The sequence below is a fragment of the Bombus impatiens genome, unplaced genomic scaffold (assembly GCF_000188095.3).
Source record: "Bombus impatiens unplaced genomic scaffold, BIMP_2.2 scf_0135, whole genome shotgun sequence".
Taxonomy (NCBI): domain Eukaryota; kingdom Metazoa; phylum Arthropoda; class Insecta; order Hymenoptera; family Apidae; genus Bombus; species Bombus impatiens.
This window is the reverse complement of record NT_176554.1, coordinates 1,922,627-1,938,420: the sequence shown is the minus strand read 5'-3', so window position 1 is coordinate 1,938,420 and position 15,794 is coordinate 1,922,627. Positions and strand designations below refer to the sequence as shown.

The 15,794-nt window shown below is 36.3% G+C and overlaps 1 protein-coding gene across 3 annotated transcripts in view; it reads right to left on the bottom strand.

The window, feature by feature from the left end:
* LOC100748598 (suppressor of lurcher protein 1) overlaps positions 1-15,794 on the bottom strand; it is a 531,082-nt gene that overhangs the window by 170,114 nt on the left and 345,174 nt on the right. The window lies entirely within an intron of this gene.

Genomic DNA, 15,794 nt, shown 5'->3' with positions numbered 1-15,794 from the left:
CCAAAAATTCGTGGTCTGTACGAGTATGTCTCCAACGCGACGAATGCCGGTGGATACGATTGCAGCGGTTCGTTTTGACCAACGTTTAAATTTTCTCCATCGGTCGACCATGGCCGCAGCCGGTTAGTAATGAATAACGATCAGAAAAACTTTCAAACGCGGTATTTCTGTCGTTTATGAAATACCGCACTGGGAACGCAACACGCTGGATCTAGAAACGTAGAGAAGAAGAATTTTTACATATTTCTCAATTTCTTTTCAGCGTTTTGATTGAAACTTTATTTTCAACGTTTAGTATCGATATTTCATACAACTTAATTATTGAGTATATGTATGTATGGGTATGCATGTAAAAAGTAGGATAAATCAAGCAATTTTTTTCGTCTACAAGGATTTGATCCTTTATAGGATCGTCATATTGTAGATAATCTATTTTTGTTTAAGTACGCACAACAAATTTTTTATTTTCTACGTTCCACTCACATTTGCCGCTGAGTGCAAGCGAACATGATTCTGCTAGATACGGAGTCGGATAATTCTGTGCCATTCCACCATTTCGTAATCTTATATAATAAAAAAAATATGAACATAGGATTGAGATGCTGCTTAAGATTCCCTATAAAAATCTTGATCCCTTATAAAATACTTGTAGGCGAAAAATATTGTTAAATTTAGCTTGTATTTCTAGACATCCAGGCGTGCATAGCCCCTTGAGCTATTTCTTCTGGATCATAAATATTGATGAACAACATCAGCCGTGACTATAGTATAGACTATAACTATGGGAATTTGGAACATCTGCTTTCAACGTTGCAACTTCTTTTTACGATTTATCTTCGTCGAACTAAACGGGAGAATTTGTGATTACCATTTGAATGGTTTCCATTGAATTATCACTAAAAACGCTGTAGACGTGAACATAATCTGTTCAGTTACACGGCTGGTAGTTGGAAAATTTGTAACGCGTTTAAATATTAATGTAGCTGTATTTCAAACGTTTTCGCTTCGGAAGCGTCTGAAAAGCGGTTTTGCCGGCTGAGTCCGCTAAAGTGTTGGTGGACACTTGCAGGCGAAATGAATTTCATCCTGTAACTACTTCATACCGCGTAATGTTTCGTCTATATATATGTAGATTATTGCAAATAACTTCAGAATTGAAGTCTTAATAGATGTATTAAAATTGTTAATGGACGTGATGTGATGTGAAATAAGCGTACAAGTGAATATCTGAAATAATTCTAGCAAAACGAACTGTTCCTTTTGTGTAAGTGAATAAATATATAATGTGGCTATAGTATGACACGACTGAAAATTCCAAGTTAGACGAGAAAAATTCTTCTGGTATATCGTTATAAAATTAGTCATTAAGATATTTTACATACATAAAACTTCCTAAAACTTCGTCATCCTCCATCAAACCTAGCTTCAAATTCAAAATTATTCAATAAGCAAATAAAGTTCATTCGTAGTAGCTGATTTAAGAAATATTTCCATTGTTCAAGGTTTTGGTGCCTGGTTTTAAGTTCGTATTAAAATTCTTGTACAAAATTAGCTCTTGAAATTTTATATTCGTCCTATTTGACGTTACGTCGAAATGTACAAGCGTAAGTCTCGTTAATACGAGCGTATCTTTTCCGATCCTACAGTCGGAGAAACACAAACATGAATGTTTTACACCGGTAAAAGCGAGTTTCTAGAAGCGGAGCGCGGGTGGAAAACGGTGTTAATGGAAAACCGACATTCGCATCACATGAGTCGGTAATATCGCTACATCCGTGCACGTCATAAAGCTGAGGGGGAAAGCACCACATCTCATAGCTTCCAATTTAATAAAACTCGAATTTTATATTTCCAATAAATGGCAGATCGGGAACTTCCAATCATCCTTTTACGGTTATAAAAACAAAACGCCACTCTAGAAGTTGCCAAATATTTTACTGGAAATCTTTTTGCTATATTAGTCTACGACTACTTCTTTACCAGAACATCGATAGAGACTGATCTGTCCGCGACCATACGTTGAATCGAATTCATTTAAATCGGGGAAAAATTCTTAATATGTCTGGTAAATTCTTTGTTCATTTCTATTGCTCAAGCTTTTGTCGATAGAAAATTTGTAGGAGTGTCCCAGGCTTTGCACCGAATAGAAACAACTGTACAGTATGCAAAAATATATCACCGTTCGTATGTACGTGTTAACGATTATATATAATCAGTTTAAGTACTTCTTTCATCGTTTTTTAAACTTTCAACTTTAGCTTTTAAATCTTTGTTTAAAACGATTAACTATGAGATCCTTTACAAGATTTTCATCGAATAAAATGAGAATGTAAAAGCTTGATTCAAATTTCATGGATATTGTTGAGAATGCTTAAAACGATGAGTGGATTTTGTATTCAGATATTTCATCGTTGTCAAGGTGTACTAGTAAACGTTTGTGCAATGGTAATTTTTTAAATGCTTCGCATTAAGCACGGTGACAATTTTTTTACTGCTTACAAGGTAAATGACGCATAAACATCTCGTTTACATACGTCCTGTATACGTTTTCGTATAATAAACATCAACGAGATAAAAATTGTTCATTTAATTATTTAGAAAGCTTTCATTCAGCCTACATGATTGGAAAAATATTTTTTGCACGAGATGAAATCGGACACAGTTGCGCTGAAAAGTATTAAAATCGATTCGAGAAAAAAGAAATTTAAATCCAATAAGGGTTTCAACAAATTTTTATTCCAATGTGTAAAAACATTTTTTATGTTACGCATTCCAGTTTTGCATTGCGAGTCACTGTTTATGCATTGTATTAAATAAATAAAATTTATTTACTTCGAATTTCCATTAACTACATACTACATAACTAACTCATAAGTTTTTTTACATATTAAAAACAATTAATTCAATGACACTATCGTGGATAAATATATAGAGCAACGATCTTTCAGATACCGTAGTACAAATATTGACGAGAATGACTCTATCTTTTGATACTTGCGTCAGAAATTAATCATCATCCGGCGCTGTTATAAATTGAACCTGACAACTTTCTAACTTATTGATTTAAGCTGGCTAAAGAGTCTTTGAAATCTGATTGCTTCAGAAGTTGTTGATCCTGAACGAAGATTAACTAAAAGCTGATTGATGAGAGCTGAATTGCTTGCACAGTTGCTATTTGCGGTTGACAACCGGTTAAGAATCGACCACTTGTTCTAAACTCCTACACAATTGTTTCGAAACCATTTGTTCTGTGTCATTTTCTAATTGTTATATTCTTGTTATACGTAAAATAGAAAAACGACTCGTTCATCGACTCGCGATAGATCATCAATTTCACCAAAAGTAAATTTCACGAGACTGCCACAAAAATTCGTTCGTGAAGGTAAATCATTCTTTGTATTCATTCGACAATTGATACTTGATTTGCAGGGAACTACACAAAGAGAATCTACGTGGAAATCCTTCTTAATCGATCGAGAGGTTTAATCCAAATGTGATAATTGGTAAACCTGAACGTATGAAATATATAAAACCCAAAAACTGTATATACATGAGTTATGAATCACAGCGCAGGTGTATAAATTAATAAAACTCGTAGATAAAGAGAACGTTACAAGATGATTAACTACGTTTAAAATGTTCCCATTAAAAGCGACCCATTAAATGAAATTTACGGCTGCTCCTTGCATAATTAAATCTTTTTGAACGAGACACTTATCAAGGCGTTTGTTCTACGATGGAATAAGACGGCGGCGTAATCGTAGGATATTTTACTTCCCAGCCATTGCACGTCTATCTCCACGAAGTCGAAAAATTGCAAAGTTCTTAGCATAAAGATATCCAACACGGCGGAAAGGAAGTTCGGTCAGGGATACGTAACGTTGGAAATCTCTTGCCAGAAATCGTACATGCATAGAGTAAAATCTTCAGCAAGAAAATGTATTCCCTTGAATAATAATTTCGCTCCGTGGGAAGAACGACGTTTTTCACCGGGTTGCGGTATTTTGAATGGCATTTGGAAAAACCTGGCCATAACTTTTTACCTGTCGTTTTACCTAACGTTTGATCAGCTTTCACAGCTACTATCGCGGGTTATTAGAAGAAATATTGTGCATACATAGATATAAAAATACAAAAGAAAGAGAAAAGTTTCTGCTGTTACTACATAGAGTAAACAGTGCATTACATTACACGCATTTGTGTTAGTAAATAATTGTAAGTATATCATAGATAATTGACTTCCTTTGCAATTACTTGATTCTTGTATAAATAGAAAAGTACTCCGATCAAAAATTATTTCACCTTGTCGAACAAATCTAATTGACAACACTTCTGTGTTAATACTACTTTGTTAAAAATCGTGGTGAGCTAAATTTCCATAGAAACGAGTAAACGTAAAATGGAACTTTAAATATAAAGGAGCCTACATGACATTTCTAGTAGTACTTACTGCTCTCAAAAATAGGTAAAAATCAGTTCAATACAAAAAATGAAGTTCCACTATATTGTAGATATTTTAACAATGAAATTGTTCGAAATTGTGCTGTCTGTTAAATTCTACCGATTAATGCCACTTTAGATAAGTACGCGTTATATGTTTCGTTGAGAAATAAAGTCACTAATGTTAAAGAGATAAACAGAGAGATAAATTTCGTTCTCAGAATTCTAGAGAACAACTGTATCGTGATGGATTATAAAGGATAAAACCATATTGTTGCAAAGAGAATGGGCAAAGCGGTATTATAGTATAAAGGTGAAAAAGGTGTGGCGAAATATACAGCTACAAAAATAGGTAGGAAATTCAGGTTACTGTTAATCTATCGTATTTATTTATTAAACTATTATACAAAAAAGTCTCATTATGCGAAGTTTGTAGTTAGCAACCATGAAGGAGAAGTACCCTTAAGCGTCCTATATACTTAAGCTACCATTCTATTTTTTATCTTTCTTTCCAGTGTTTGGCGCAGTATAATGCTTTTTTTAAAAGTTGGCAAAGTAATAATCGATGGCAAAGTAGTATCGGGACTATGATGTTCATACTGAACTCTCTAATACCACGCATTTGCCACATATTAATCTAAAATTCCATCTGCACATTACGTATCTCGATATCACGTAACTGCACTTTATTTTTTAATTAATAAATCTTTAATCTCTTATCGCAAATAGAAGTGAATTATAATATTGTTCTTTCATTTTCGATATGAAATAACGCGTACATCTTCGTTAATACCATGAACGTATAAGGAAGAGCAAAATCGTACAGAAAGATTCGACTTTTAAAATAACAAGAATAAAAGTTCGTGCTTGAAAGTTCCAATCGAAGGGTCTTCGATGTTGACTTTCGAAACTTCGTAAGTTTACAGAACAGCCGAAAATAAAGAGAAACTTTCATCAAACATTTAAATTGCATCCTATGGCGTAGGATGAAACGATAAAAAAATGGATGGTTACGAAGCGATACAAACACAAACTTGATAGACAGTGAAAGTTTGCGACTGTAGGCGCGGTAATAGGATCCCGCAAAATGTACTTTGACTTGCTGCAAAGAAAAAAAAAAAGAAAAATAGGGAATGCGTTTTACGGCGAGTAATTGTAGCAGCGTGTAGTTTTTTCATTGCCCTCAAAGGGTTTCGAGATGGGAGCACTCTCGTGAACGTATTGATGTCAGCGGTTGACGACGAGCATCACTTCCAAACGCTTAAAAATGGTTCTTTGAAGTGATATGAGTTGGATATTGAGGCGCAACGATAAAATAAAAATCGTACACTGAGATTTCTGGGCAGTCGACTAGTGCCGGTGACAGTAGTCCCGAAATCTCAGGCAGACGCATCGCCATAATAGTTCGTACAGACAGTAATTCAATCGAGTGGCGAATAATTTAGTAACTTATCGTATATGAACGTTAAAACTACTCTCACCACTCTCCACTAAGCAATCAAATCTGTAACTGCATTATTTCCGGACACTTTCTGTCTACTAAATTGCTACACTATTGTATTTCGCGTAATGGACAACAAAATAATAGACGTTCGACGACATTGGCGTTAGACGTAATAAACGGTCATTAGCGTTTACGATGTTATGCGATAAATTGAAATATTTGTTTATGCAGGCTGATGTCAATGTTGTGGTACAGTCGAGAAGGACGTGAAAATTTCTCTTTGTTTTTCTTTTTTACCATCTTTTTTTATCATTATTTCAGCCGACAATGAAATATTCATAAATCTATAGCGATCTCGTGCATATTAAATCCAAATATATATTCCTTCTTACCGATATGTGCCAGTACCTTGTCATATCAATGTCAATACCAATGTCATATCGATGTTGACGCGTTAGTTGCGCGGCAAATATTGGCAAGCTTTAAAAAATTGGTGCGTTAAGTGGACAGCAGCCTTAAGCTTGAATTTTACTGCAAACATTTTTCTTTTCTCATCGAGATTGCTTCGAACGAAGGTAAGATGTCCTGAGATGCTGTTTGCTACATAGATATAAAAAATACATTGCTCGATGCTCTTCTCACGATATTTTAATGCAGGCACTTTACGCAGAAATGCTAGTCTGATTGAAAATAGAATGTCTCGTGTCGCTTTTAGAACCAGTAACCTGCGTTCTCTTACATTCGCCACTAAAGTACACTCTCGAAAACTCAGGAAAAAATGTGATCTCGTAAAGAAAGAATCATACGTCGCGATACTGACTTTGTCTTCACGCAATTTTCTTTATCGATAAGAACAACCAACAATAAACAAGAAATTTATGTAGCTCATAGAAGAATAATTTGACAGATAGTAGATGGATGCTTTATTTCGTATTGAATGCAAGAATGGCACCACGTTTTCTCAGAATTTTCTCTATCGATAAGAATCGATATTAGATATTAATAAATACCGATAACAGCAACTAACAATAGGCAAGAAATTTCTGTAGTTTATGTAAGAATAATTTGACAGATAGTAGATGGATACTCTATCTCGTATTGAATGGAAGAATAACACAACGTTTATGTGAATAGATAACCACGGTGGAACTCCCTTGTCGCTCGTTAATCACAAAACAAATCACGATCGTGGACAGTCTCACAGTGTACGACAGTAACGTCGGTATTTCCGAGTTAAGTCTGTGTCTTCCGTACCTTAGTCGAATGAACTGATTAAAAGGGAACGCTTTGTTACTTCTGCAATTCCCAGCTAAGTAGATACGTTAAACGTTGAAGTAAAACGAGAACCTGGACACTCATGGACGTTACAGTTTAAGCGATTTGTCGAGTTAACAAAATTATATATACTGTCTGAACCATTATTTTATTGACCTGCGTTATCTTTCACCGCCTTTCAGCGTTTTCGAGGGAACTTTTATTATCGTCTATATCATTATTTATCAAATTTTATCCAGCTGATGTTTAAATAAATACTTGATATAGAGAAACACGCATGCATATTTGTCGCGAGAGAAGTCGTACCGTGTTCTTACAGTTACACAAACTGAGAAAACGCATCTCATTTCCATGCGAGTGGATCGCTGTAAGATGCTTCGAAAACACCATCCTAACTTTCATATAATTCTTAAAGGATTTATCCGCGAGAGACAGTGTAATCGAAAACTCTAAACGTGTTCCCTGACAACTTTCATAAGATCATCGTGCTCGCTGACTAATGAAGCAAAAGTAACAAGTTCGAGAATAGATCAAACTCGTTTTGCAATCTTTCAGATACGAGGCTTCTCGCCCCGCGGCGAAATTTTCGCGTATTCTTGCGTGCCGATCCACGACGAAGGTCGGGTCAGAAATTTCTCGTTGGGTGACATCGTAAACGGTTACGATGTCATTTCGTATTTTTCACCGCGGAATTTATCCACGCAGCCGGTCAGAAAGAGGAATCGCGCTGGTTCGAACCATTGATTTGCGGCGTGGCAACGTAATATGGATTTTCAAATAAAATTTATATCCAAGCTCCGTCATCGGTATTTGCACGCGACCCGTCTCGTCGCCGCGAAATAACGCCTCCGCCAAAGATAAACCGATATTTTCTTTCTCGATTGCACGTTGTTAATAGTAGTTATTGGTCCTTTGGATGGCGCGGTTAAAATAATACAACGGCCGATCCCTTTTACGTGAAAGAATCGAATATCGAGAGATAAAAGGTAAGTGAAGAAAATAATATACCGGTGCTGATAAATGGCTTGAAATTAATTAATACGGCGAAATTTCCATTATTCGCTCTTTGTGGCCGCAGCCAGCTCTCGCGCAACCTTTTATCCTAGCTATTACCTTTTTAAATCAAACGTACCTGCTAATAGAACGGAATATCTGTTGCAAACGACATCCGTTATTCCTGCGTTATTTTCGTGAAAATATCCTGCCTGCATTTCATTGAACGAGATTTTGTTACGGTTGGTAGATCGACTTTATGCATTCAAATACGTTATTATTTTGTTTATAGATGGAACTTTAGCTTTCTCTTCTTCTCGATACCAGTCGTATTTTCTACTCGTTCTTTCCTTATTTTATTTTATTTCACTTTTTTCTTTAATTAAGATTCAATTCGAGTTTTGCTGTCGCGTCAGTTGTTATTAACGATAGTTTCCGAGAAGAAGCATCGTAGATATTGTACAGGAATATCTTTCGTTATTTCTTTATGAATTTCAACAAATTTTTTTTACCCTTTGTGATCCTATTAGCTACGAGCCAGCGAAGCTGAAGTGTTCGTGCGTCAAAGAGATCTTTGAATTTATTTTTAAGAGAGTCCCAACTTGTGTACATTAATGGAAAAGTGTACTGTACTTTGAATAGCTTACGATTGAACGATATATCGCAACTAAACATTCCTATTCGTCACGTTCAAGAAGTTATAACGTTTCCTTCGTCGAGAGACAACGCGCTTCCAATTTAAAAAAATTGCTGAGTTTTGTATATTAGCTTCGTAATGTTCCGTACTTTAATGTTACGAATGCTTATAGCTGTTTGTAATATTCTATGAGAGTTTGTATTCAACGTGAACGCTATCTGATAGTCGTAGAGCATCGACTTGGCGTGGATTTCTAAACATTGGCGAATATCAAGTGGAGGAACATCGGATCTTCACCTTAAGGGCAGCAGTGCACTTCAGAACGTGTCAAACGAGCAGATTTCTACTTTCGATATTCTCTTCCTATACTTTTCTTTCGTTTACTTTAGCTTCTTTCACAAGTACGTGCCTCTTTGTCAATTTGTTTTCCAGATTATTAACGGAAATAAAATTTTCTTGAAATTGATTTTAGCTCTTGAATTACACGAATAAATGTACATAAATGGAACTATTCATCTACCTATAAATATATAATAAATACAATTAGTTGATAACAAATAAATCATTCGAAAAACCCTTCTCAATATCCATGTTTCTCTTTCGCCTACTGAAATTTTAATTTCTCTCAAAGCTAAACTGTACGAAAGATATCTCTGATTAAAACTTTGATTAATTTCCTTTTTCAACTCTCTTCAATATTTATGTTTCATAACTTACACACACACACACACACACACACACACACACACACACACACACATATACATTCCGTTACATTTTTAAATTAATGTTTGATATAAGAAACGTTAATTTAATCAAATCTTGTAATTTATCAATTCGCTAGAAGTATTATTAGTTGCTAAATTATTATGCGAGATATTTGGATTTGTTTTTTACATTTTTTAATGTAACACACTCTATTTATGTTAAAATAATTTGAATCCAATATTTGTTTTATATAATTTCTATCATTCGTAAAGTTTTTCTGAGGAAATACAGATTGCGCATCAAATTGTAAAAAAAGTTACATTAAAAGACGTTTTATTATTTTCTACTATACGACCACAAGTAATTTAACCAACATTTCCCGTCGATTTAGCGCAAGTCCGCTAACGTAACGTGTACCTCTCACGAACCAAATTCAGCAGAAGCCACAAGAAACGATAATAATTTCCCTCAGTGTACGTACCTCCAACGTTCAATCAGCGCGCAACGTTTTCATCTCATCTCATCACGGCTCGACGCCATAGTCGAATCAGCCGCGTTAATTTCGCGCGCGTATTTACCACCATACAGTCAAAAAATCAACCGAATTTGCCTCGAGATCGAAATATTATGAAAACAAAGGGATTGTAATTAATTTGAATCGGTTCTTTTTCGGACGAACCATTTTGCGCAACATTTCCCCCCTTATTTTCACTCGTAAATTATGCTTCTATAGGCATCCTATAGGAAAAAATTCGACATACCCTATATGTGCATATAGAGCTATGAATTTTTATAAAAGAAGACAATTACAGCTCTTGGCGACTGACGCATAAGCGTTGAGTTATACGAAATAAAAATAAAACGTTTTTTACTTTATTCGAATTTTGATAATAGTGCAATAATAGGTGTTAACAACAATTTCACATACAGAGATTTGTCAGCAGCGAAGTATAGACTGCCATTAAATGAAAAATCATTGTGACCTCGAATACTGGTTTATGAAATAAGAAAGGTGTAAAAAGCGTGTAAAAAGATAGAAACGAAGAAAATCCGTTTGTAAGGAGAAGAAAAATTCTAGAATATAACGAGACAAAAGAACAGGGAACTGCAGATGTCTAAAGAAACTTGGAAAGTGAAAGTTCCAGCGAACACTGGCAGAAGATTTTTTGCAAGAGCACATTGTACAGAACATAGCGATAGTGGCGTAACCGTTACAATGTAGAGATGAAACGTAGCTTATTGCGAAGATTGTCTAGTAATAGGAAAATGAAAAGGTGTAATTACCTCAATCCGCCGTTTTCCTGTTTTCTAAAGTTCCACTTATACAACGACTTGTATTTTCGCTCATTACTCTGATATTGATATATCGCAAGTTCAAATAGACACGTTCGACACGTTCAATTTTATCGAATCTCTTGCACCAATCAATCACTTTTCGTTGTCATAAAACTAAAACGACACTCGAAACCGTTATTCAATCCAACACTAAAACAATCATAATAAAAAGTCTCAAAAAGATACATGGCGACGATAAAACAATAAAACCAACAGATGTAGTGAATAAAAACGTCGCAGTCATATCACGAATCTGTCTGTTTAAATTGTTATTGTTATGCGATTCGTTCATTTACTATTAGATCTGAAACGAAACTGATTCAATTCATTCATAGTCCGCCTGCGATGTAACTCCACTTGCCCGAATTTGTCAAAGGACAAAACGGTATACACAATCGGAGTTTATGTATGTGACAGAAGCAGACAAATCTTCCTCGATTATTATTACTCATTATTTTTCGTTCGCGTAACAGAAACTCACGTTCGGATGAGTGAATTCAATCGGCAACAGTTCAGTTAATCGGACATCGACTAAAGTTCCGTTGCAATAAGTGGAATTCTACCGTACATTCATTCGTTTGAAATGGATCACCGTCTGCTAGTTATAACAGTTGCAAGACAATTGAAACAGAGATTCAGCGTTATATAATGTTCATTATATATGTACTTGCCATATAATACAAATACGTAACAGTCGAGCTGATCGGTATTTTATTTCGTTATCTTCAAACGGATGTTTATTAGCGCAAGACTACGAGTGTCCTATAGGAACCGCTAGTCCTTCTGTGATTAAATATTAAATTAACCCCACGTAAATGTTATTGTATATCGCATGTAAAAAATTTCGCAAGATAAATGCATTTTAAATAAAAAAAAAAAATTTAGAATCTCTTAAAAATCGAGTTCTATTCTACTGATTAAATCCAGCCTTCAAACGCTCCGTAAAAACCACCAGTTTACCCGGTAAATTTAAACGAATTCCCGAAAAGGCTTTGGGATACGGTGAGCTTTGTATCGCATAATATCTGCAAAAGGTAAGACGAAGTGGATTCGAATCGGGTGTCAGTTGGCTCGGTCACAATCTCGATCCGGCCGCTGTAAGTTAAATCGAGGTCTTGCCACTTCTCGAGTGCCAGCCGGGATCCCAGATAATCCTCATAATATTCGCGGGGTCCGCTTCAGCCTCGGCATTCCAATTTCAGTTCAGGTGTGCTAGCCGCACGACTGGCATACAGAGTCGCTTGATTAATTTCCTTTGGCCGGTGTCCGCGCGGCTTTTGCTTCGCTCGAGCGCACTTCTGACCTTCCTTCTGACTTGTCTCGCGACGTCACTAGTTATCCTACTCGGAATTGAATATCAACAAAGAACAAAGAGAGGAAAAGAGAGAGAGAGAGAGAGAGAGAGAGAGAGAGAGAGAGAGAGATAGAGATAGACAGACGGAGTGCCGCAGGCTGCAGCGATGGCAATCCAATTTTCCTGCAAATATGCTACGTGGCGACCGTTCAACCGTCCCAGGCATTGTCGTGCGCTTCAATCATGCTCCTTCGGCCATATTGCGTTCCACGCTCGGTCACGTTTCCGCCTTTCCGTCACTAATTATGCGTGCCTCGTGTTCCCTCGGTATTCATACGTAGGTACTCGATCGTGCTCCCACACTGTCTCTCTCTCTCTCTCTCGCTCTCCCTCTCTCTCCCTCTCTCTCTCTCTCTCTTTCTCTGTCACAGACGAACACACACCGGTACGGCTAATTGTAAGTTTGCGAGCTTTTGTAGGATTCTGCGGCCGAAAGCGGTATGCCGTGTTAAAGAGATCTCGGTCGACGCAATGCTCGATCCGATTGTCTCGCCGTTTGTGTCGCAGATCGTTCCGCGTTTCGCTTTACGACGTAGAAATCGCGTGTAATTTGCTGGGAATTCCACGTCACTGTACGCGCGGAATCTTGCATTTGATCGAATCCTACTATAGTTTTCGACGTACTCGTTGCAAACGACCGATCGTTTTCAATAGTAAAAACTTTGTTCGTGTCACGTATCGCGCGCACACGGAGATTCGATTCGCGTACTGGAAATTATAACGAGGACTTTGTCTTGGTTGTAGGTTTCCCTACGGAGTCTGCATCCTACTAAGAATTTATTTGTCTTTGGCGAGAAACTAGATACGAACGTGTTTGTTATAGATGCAGAGAAACGTGTACAAGTTATAGACTATTCGTATTATTGTTCTTACGATTGATCTAAAAATCAGATAAGAAATGTATAAAACATTAATAAAACATGAGAACAATAAGCGTTCTTACATCCGTGAAGTAACAAAATATTTTTAGCAGATGGGTTGACCTGAAACTTTTGCGCGATAATATTATATTGTAGAGTACAAAGGATTAAGAGTATTCCTAGTTTCAGAAATGCATATCCGTATCTCTGACAAAAAGGAAGGATCACGGAAAATAGCCTTCCTTCAGAATCTAATTCCCTTTTATGATTTAAACGAGCTGCATTCATTTGCTTCTTCCCCGAAATTCCTTCTCGACCCATCTCGTATTATGTTTGATTATTCTCTGATTTGATTTGATTATCAAGGTTGATCAAGTAGCTTGATTAAGTAGATTAAATACGGACGTCTTCCGTGATTAATTGGAGAATTATACTCCAGGGAACAAGATAAAGACGGCATATTTTGTCGTGATATTAAAGATGATGAGAAATGCTCCTGAAGACTCTCGATAATTGCGCCTAAGGATTTTGTATCTTTTATGAAAGCAACATAATTCGTTGATAGAAAAATGGGCAAAGTAGCTATTATATAATTTTCTGCATTAAAAAACACGGACAAACGAATTTGAGAGTTTCCCTCGTTTTATCCATCTGATAAGAACGCCATTTTTCTAGCTACAATGAACGAACAAACAGAGATGCTACGGTATAAAGATTTAGATTAATGGACAATGAAATGCAGAGAGATAAATTGTATGTAACATGGAGGAAATACGAAAGAGTAAGAATAAAAATCATAAAAATAATTGCTTGTCTTTTTCGATATTTCTTCAGTTGTCTTTTAATATTAATTGTAAACTACTCCTTGTTTGCTGGAGCGCATTTTCAAATGTATGGAAAACATTAGTCAATGTCATGAACCTTCGCGCTCCACATTTTTCGCTGCAAGCTAAAACATATTATCGCGCGTAACAGCACGTAACATAAAATTCTGTAAAATTAAAATAACTGAAGTATATTTAACGCATACTTTGAAATTCTCCTTTTGAAAGAGAGCACAGCAGCATAATAACGAGCGAAGGCGGTGGGCGTTAAATATTTAAGTGTAAAGCACAAACAAAGGAGGAAAGAAAAATAACGAAAGACGGGCACGCGAGCATTTGCATTTGCTACCACACTTCCAGTTTTACTTGGTTCTAAGTGCTAGAACATCTCCACGATCTTCGAATTTTATGATTTCAGAGGAGAGAGGAAACGGCTGTCTAGCAGTTTTCTTTTTTTTCGCGCTACAGCCAGGTTAAGGAACACAAAATTGCATTTTATTGCCGTAAATAAATAGGACGTCCGATGTTTGACTTTTCAAAAGAACAAAGTCCCCGTCGGCATCGATTCAGCAGCTGAAATGAAAAAAGTTTTCCATTTTGACAATGCTCGACGCAGTCTGATCCGACTTCGTGACGAAAATAATTTTTTATTCCCTTTGTTCGACACGCAGAAACACATAACTCCTCTCCATATATACAGGTACGCGGTAATTTAATTAAAAAAAACGAGACCGAGAGAAAAAGAGGTCTGGTCGACCTGTACAGAGGATGGACTTTTCGATTTAATTGAAAGCCGAAAAGTCGTGCACGAACATCACGATCCACTTTAGCCTACCTTTAGAACCGACTCTAACAATGAATTCGCGACTTTCAATCTGACGAATCGTGTACTAGATTGTTCACAATCCGATTCATATTATCAAGCGATAGTTGACCGCTTCGAGAATGATCTTTGTCGACCGATTTTTTCGTTTAAAGTCACAGACGGATGACGAGCAGAGCCTGAAACACTGTTCTCTCCCCTGTCAATGGGTATGGTAATCTAGGGTTCGATAAGCACATTAATCAGCTTCCTGATTGAATATAATTTTGATTACGTATTCACAGACGGAAGGTCGTGGACCAAATTTTGAATAATTCTCTCTGATATCGGTCGATGTTCCATCCTTCGTTAGAACTCGGCTCGAACGACAAATAAAGCAGGTTCGAAATAAACATTTTCGTACTCGCCGTCCAATGAAAATGATGTTTCCAATTGGAAAAATTCAAGGTATTTTTACAAACGAAGAAAAGGAAATGTTGGAAATTTACCGTTTCATCTATTTCTTCGTTCTCTCTCGCCGATCTCTTCCAACGATGATTAAGTGTAAAAAAAAAGAAAAAAATTCGTAATAAAAGCTTTAGACGATCATGATTCATTATGTTTGTAATATCTATTAACATAAAAGGCATCCGCGTCTCCAATAATCAGAGATTAACGACAACGTAATAATTCCCATGCATTGCATAAATCAAGACCCGTTGAATTTCTGCAGCATCAGTTGGAGTCCACTTGTGAAAATGCGATAAAGGTTTTATGTTTTTTACATTCGTTGATAGTCGTATAAATCAGTTTGTACAGATAACATATGAAATATTTCATCATCCACTAAAGTAGAATAAAAATCTATTGGCGTTACGCCAGTGATTAATGTCATAAAATCCGTGTTGAGAGAGAAAGAGATCGATTCTGTGTGGCAGAAAAAAGTTAAACTACTGCTGATTCCGCGTGTGCTTTTTTCGTTAGTAGATATGCATGTCATATGCACATAAAGCTTGCATACGAATCACTGTATTTTTGAATTTACGATCAGTCAAAGATAGACAGTATAATCTGTACGGGTTTCGTCCTTTCATTAACTCTCAAAGCTCTTAGTTTAGTAGA